The 6,813-nt window shown below is 41.8% G+C and overlaps 1 long non-coding RNA gene across 1 annotated transcript in view; it reads right to left on the bottom strand.

The window, feature by feature from the left end:
- Positions 1-493: 493 nt before the first annotated feature.
- LOC137158592 (uncharacterized) overlaps positions 494-6,813 on the bottom strand; it is a 61,426-nt gene continuing 55,106 nt past the window's right edge. Inside the window, exons 2-3 of the long non-coding RNA XR_010921453.1 lie at positions 1,558-1,632; positions 494-547 (exon numbers count right to left, since the gene is read on the bottom strand). This is a non-coding gene — a long non-coding RNA (uncharacterized lncRNA). The remainder of the gene's footprint in view (positions 548-1,557; positions 1,633-6,813) is intronic.

Here is a 6,813-nt window from a genome sequence, read left to right as displayed (position 1 = left end):
AAATGCAAAGCAAGACAAATCTTTAATAACATTTCTGACAATTTTGCAGGGCTTCAGTACATTACATCATTACCAGCTGTGCAACATCAGCCTCCTGCAGCACTAAGCTGCATAAAAAAAAGAGCGAACAGAATTTAGCAGTGCATGGTAACACACCGAACACAAAGGAGGTTTGTTGGAGTGAGGCCTTCAAAACTGGGCTCCTCTTGGACACCAGGGCCATGTCTACACTGAATCTGAGAGTGAGCCTCCTAGGCCAGGTCCACAGACTCTTGGAAGCGGGATTCACACTAGTGCTCTAAAAATAACCAGGTAGGTATTGCAGCTTGAGCTCTGAAGCCTGAGCAGGCTTGATAACCTGAGCTCTAGCTCTAGCTCTAGCTCTGGCTATACAGATATTTTTAGAGTGCTAGCACAAGCCCCACTCACGTGAGTCTGTGAATCCAGGCTGAAAACCTTGCTCTCAGACACAGTGTAGACGTAGCACAGGGGTGTAATCGCTGAAATCCCACTGAAGTCTTTCCATTGATGTCAGTAGGCTTTGGACCTGTATGATAGGGGGTGATTTTCTCTCGTTTACATTGGTGTCATTAAGTATTAATTTATAACCTGAAAACAAAGTGAGCAAGGGTATAATCAAGCACTAGTACTCCAGCAGCACAGACACGGAGCCAGATACTGGTCTCCATTGCAGGTGATTTGTGCCATCTACCTATCCAAGGTACTTACATGGACCCCACATCCATGCACATCACAATGTTCAAGGTATGTATCCTCACAACACCCCTGCAAGGTAGGGAAAGTACTTTGATCCCCATTTCACAGATGGGGAACAGAGCCAGAGGGCAGCTATTTGACTTGCCCAAGTTCACAGAGGAAACCTCTGACAGAGCAGGAATTGAACCCGCTACTCTCAAAACTGAGGTAGTGCCCTATTGGACCTATGGGACCGTACTTTCTGCTGCTACAAGACAGCTGCAGCCCTGACTTAACCTGCTATTAGAGATTCTCCTGGCATCTGAGAATGCTCATGATTTTACTGAGATTCTTGCACTGCTTGGTGTTTTTCTTAAAACCTCAGCTCTTGGAGATCTGTGATTAGGTGAGAATATCAGCTTTCATTAAAAAAAGTTTCTAGCTCTCTTGGTGGCAGAGAAGAGCTTGAACACATGATCTAAGTTAGTGATCTTCACTATTTTTCAAGCAGGAGCCACTTTGGCAAAAAACCTTCAATGTGAGAGCCCCCTCCCTGTCCCTGCCCTGCCCCGCCCTGCCCCTTCCTGAGGCCCCGCCCATGCTCCCTCCCCAGCTCCCACTTGGACCCCTTCCCCAAGGTCCCCCCCCCCCCCCACATTCCCTTCCCATTGTCTGCTCTCCTCTCTCAAGCCAAACCACAATGCCTCCTTTTTCCGGCTGAGTCAGGCTGGTCCCTGCCCAGCTCCGCTCAGCAGCCCAGCCCCAGGATGTGTTTTCCGCTGTGCCGTGCAATCAGCCCGGTGCTTCAGTCCAACCCCCAGCCCAGGTGCGATCCCTCCCTAGCAGCAGACAGGGACTCACCTGGTTTTAGTCCCCAGGTTGAGCGGGTCCCAGGAAACTTCCTGCTGGAGGTTCCAGGAAACTTCCCTCTCTCACCTGGAAGGAAAGTTGGGGCAGATGAGGTCAAACCAGGACCTGGTGGTATGAGGTTTGCTGCACGGTAGCACTGCCATCCCTAAATGTTCAAGAATTATGGAGACAAGGCGGGTGAGTTAATATCTTTTATTGGACTCACTTCTGGTGGTGAGAGAGACAAACTTTTGAGACACACAGAGCTCTTCTGCGGGTCTGGGAAAGGTACTTCCAGCGTCACAGCAAAATGCAAGGTGGAATAGATTATTTAGCATAAGTAGTTAACTCAAATATTGCCTTACAATATGGGATACAGGTGTTAAAAGTGAGTTCCATGCATGCAGCCACTTACAAGCATTCAATAAAGTGTAAACACTAAGCACATTTTAATAATTTCAATACCTATTTTAACAATACTAATGCACAGGTGCACCAGTATTTGTCCATATTTGTCAGTATTCAAGTTAGGCTTGGGGAACCTTGACATGAGCTGGCACCTGGTTTGCCAGCATCATATAGAACATAAACTCCAAATAAATCTACACACTATACAATATGGAACTACGAGTAAGCAAAATTATAATTTATTTAAATGGTCTGCCTGCCAGCAGATAGAATTTCGTTTTTTTTCTATGCGGGAAACATAGAGTTCCATCCTTCCAAACCCATCTCCAGGATTTTCACTACCCTTAATCCTTTTGTTATAGATCATATAGGAAAAGGCAGTGTGGTCCAGTGGATAGGGCACTAGAGTCAAACTCAGGAAACCTAGGTATTATTCATGCCTTTCCCACTGACCTGCTTTATGTTGGGCAAGTCACTTCACTTCTCTGTGTTTATTTTTAGAGTCCCATCTTTGCCATAAAATGACCATGTAGACGGTTCCTGTTATAATATGATAATCTGCTCACCATCTTGTTGCAATGTTTGGTCTTGCTCTTATAGATGAGACCAAACTTCATTATAATATGAGCAGGGACTATTACGCCATAGCATGATCACTCAGCAAAGTAGCTATTGCAATATATATAAGGTTCCATATTTTGAAAAGGAATAATAAAAAAGTTTAAAATTTTAAGTGCTATACACTTTTTTTTGTAAATTAAGAAGTCTGTAATTGTTATCTGACAAGTTCCTGCAAACAAACAAGGTATCAATTCTAGCATTTCTCCCTAAAATTTGCTACCGTTGGTGGTAGCCTGGGTGGGAGGAGTACGTAGCCCACTGGCATTTTAACCGCTGTGTCACGTAGTGATTAGAATGCCAGTGGATGACAGAGGCCTAGCTATACTAGGATCCCCACTGTTGCTATTAGGGGTGGAGCTGCATTGGTGACAGCTATGGTGGGACATTTTTAGAGGGGGAAAAGGCTAGCGTAGCAAAGGCCAAAGAGAAAGAGCCCAATTTCACCCCTCACTTTGACTGGTATCAATCCACCAAAGCCAGTGTAAAATCAGTGTTAAGTAGAAGAGAATCCTTTCCAGAAGATCCAGTTTAAATTATGTATTTTTATTCTGCCTCCAAAATCTTCAGGCCTTTTAAAAATCATTTTTGCTATGCTAACATCTCAGTAGGAGTTTAAGAAGTCAGTTGCAGCCAGTTGTACTTTCTACTCTCTCTCAAAAGGGGATAAAGCTTTCAAGCTATTTGAATAAACTGTGATTACATCTTCATTTGTCAGTAATGGGATTACCACGCTGATAAAAGGGACTTCAGACAAACATACACGTTTAAGATTGGTGTAAATTACCCAAGAGAGTCGGGAAAATCCTTTGGGCTATTTAGGACACAACTCCTCTTCTTTGAAAGCTGGCTTGCAGGCAAGATCCTTGAAAAGCCTGGGATCAGCTGACCACTCCCTGCTGTGGGTTGTTGCTGTTTTCCTGTGCACATGCTCAGTGAACTGGAAAATACAATTATACACAACCAAGAGAACAGTTAGGGTTTTTTTTACTATGGCTAACAAGATGAGGATTTTTCAACTAGTTGATTTTATCTCTGGATGAAGCAGATGTCATAAATATTAGGCAGCTAATAATGATTACAATAGATAATGGCAGTTTTAGCAAAAATATAAGAGCTGTTGTTGCTAAATGCCGATGGACTCCATGGTGTGATAATCTTTTTAACATGGCGACTCATCCCACATACGAAATGTTTTCCATGTGCAAAGAGCCATTTGTGAAAGGGAACAAATGGGGAAGTCTGAAAGCAAGCAGAGAAAATAGGAGTGAGAAATGAAACACAAATTCAAATCCTGTTAATGCTAAAGAAAAAGAAAGAAAGAAAGATTTGAAAATCGTGCTTTTGAATGTTTATAATGAATGGGATATTACACTACATCATGGTCACACAGAAGGGTTCTAAACCTCTTCAGAGAATTAGCATAGGGATTAGTTAACCCTGCCGTAGTTTCCGACTTTAGGAAGTCCTGATGCTGCAACCGATACAGTTGTTGAGTAGAACTTACTTCCGGTGACATCAGTGAGGCTGCTTGTGGGACTCAGCCCTATCCACTGTGTGTATGGCTTGCAGAACTGAGTCCTAAATGTTTATATCGGAACTTGAGTAATGTCATTTGAGTCAGTGGGCCAAATTCTCTGCTGGCATTTACTCCACTGAAGTCAATGGAATTATGCCAGCAGAGTATTTTGCCAACAGTTACATATGAGGAAACGGCACAACTGCATGTTTGCATGCTTATTTCAGACAATTATTACATATGACCAATAGCCCTAACAAGTTAATTAACAGTTTGTCTGTAGCTGAGCTGGTCAAAATTTTCCGATGGAAGTTTCTCCATCAGAAAATGCTGATTTGACTAAATCAAAACATTCTGCCAAAATTGTCTACGGGAAATAAACCATTTGGGTTTAAATTTGTTATTTTAACTTTATTATATAGTTTATAATAATAATAATAATACAAAAGTCAAAAGTTTCAACTTTATTGAAATATTTTGTCCTTATTGAAATTAAATATTTAGAGAAGGTCATAACATAATATTTTTGGAAGGTTTCATTTCATGAAAAATTCCAAGGTTTTGACAATTAGGGCAATATATTGCCAGTTAGAGTAAGTACAACTCCTTCTGACTCGCCTAGTGCAAAGCCTGCCCCGATTCTGTTAGTACATGGGAGAGTAGGGTCATGGCCCTGCCTCCTCCCTGCCCCCCTTAAGGTTAAACGCGCTCCTAGAGGTACAATCCTTGTATTCCCTTGAGTGCAGAGACACCAGTTGTGTCTGGTTCTTATATTATGAGCACCAGGAACGGGAGGCTCCATGCCTTCCCATTTATTTCTGGTCTTGAATTTGGGTCGTTAGTTTGCATTTACAATAAGTTACAAACTGATTAATCACAGAATTATAGAAATGTAGGGCTAAAAGAGATCCCTTCTTGTCCATCCCCTGTGCTAAGACAGGACCAAGTAAACCTAGAGTCTAGACCATCCCCAATAGATGTTTGTCCAACCTGTTCTTAAAATCCTCCAATGACTGAGATTCCAAAAACTCCCTTGGAAACCTATTCCAGAACTTAACTACCCATATAGCTAGAAAGTTTTAACCAAGCACATGTCCAAACTCTGCTGTTAAATGCACATGGAACCTTCAATGCTGTGCACAACAAAAGAATTTGGCTCTACGTTGAAAATATATATATGTATATCAAATGGGTTAAAAAAAGTAAACAGTATATATAGCATAAGGGTCATACTCTACTTTAAATTGTTTTTCAAATTCCTCTCTGATGTTACTGAGTATCCCCCACATTGAATGAGGGCAAGAAATGGGCCTTAGAAAACATACCGGTGAATGTGTCCCATAAAGGATCTATGTTTCAGAGAAATAGGATGATTAATACTACGGCAGCACCTTTAGACACTAATCAGGACCAGCTCATCTATTGGGCTAGAAGCTGTACAAAATTAGAGGCAGACCTTGCCCCAAAGAACTTAGAATCCACTTAAGACAAGATGCCACAAGTGGGTGTAACAAAACAATCAGAAGGAGTGGTGGAAAGGGGAGAAGGGAAATAGTAAAATGACCCTGCATTTATATAGACCAGATATGCACTCAGTGGATGGTTTTATGCAGGTAGGTTCTTGTTTTAAAAATAGATAAAGTACAAGTAAAATAAATCCCAGAAGTTCCCACTGGCCATCTATTTAGCCATTACTACTCAGCTGGTTGTAGATCAGCATTACAATAAAAGCAGGTCTTGAGGAGGAACTCTGAAGGACGAAAGGATAATGGCCATATGGACTAGTTGAGGAAGGTGTTCTAAGCATAAGATGTGGCTTAGAAAAAACTGTTAGGGTTCTTGTGGGAGAAGTGAACAAATGGACAATGGAGACACACATTATAGGGCAGGACAAGTTGTGAAGAGTCTTTAAAAGAAGAGGATCTGGAGGTAAGGAGTAGAAAGCTTGCAAATGATGCATAGGAGGAGAGAAGGAACTGAAAGAGAGAGATGACATGTCAGAATGTTAGGATAGGCAGAATAGCAGCTATACAGCAGCTATCTGAATAGACCTGAGGGATGTGATGTGGGTCTTATGGAAACCACAGAAGAGGAGGTGCAGTAGTCAAGTTGGGAGATGATGAGAGGCTGGACAAAAGTTTTAGTGACCTGGACAGAGAGAACAGGATAGATCTTGGTGATATTTGGGAACGGGCACCACTCCTCCCATGACCTACTTAACAACTAACCAAGCCAGATAATGGACGCATTTCCCACATAAATACCTACTTACAAAGAGAATATTAAAATATCAGAGTCTTGAAATCCCCTACTCTCAGCAAAAGTTATCTAATAATATCTCCTAACAATCCCTCTAATCCATCTCCCTGACTAAGGGTATGTCTACACTGCAATTAGGGGGTGACCTCAAGAGGTCATCAAGTCCAGCACCTCCGTCCAACCATTCTTAAAAACCTCCAATAATGGAGATTCCAAAGCCTTCCTTGGAAGCCTATTCCAGAGCATAACTACCATTATAGATAGCAAAGTTTTCCTAATATCTAATCTAAATCTCCATTGCTGCAGATTAAGCCCATTACTTCTTGTTCTACCTTCAGTGGACATGGAGAACAATTGATCACAGTCCTTGGTATAAAAACCCTTAACATATTTGAAGACAGTTATCAGGTCCTCCTCAGTCTTCTTTTCTCAACACTGAACATGCTCAGTTTAACCTTTCCTCA

The sequence above is a fragment of the Emydura macquarii genome, unplaced genomic scaffold, assembly GCF_026122565.2.
Source record: "Emydura macquarii macquarii isolate MOO-44397 ecotype Brisbane River unplaced genomic scaffold, CSIRO-AGI_Emac_v2 contig_1768, whole genome shotgun sequence".
NCBI lineage: Eukaryota > Metazoa > Chordata > Testudines > Chelidae > Emydura > Emydura macquarii.
Note: the sequence above shows the minus strand (reverse complement) of the source record. Positions and strands in the feature narration are given on the sequence as shown.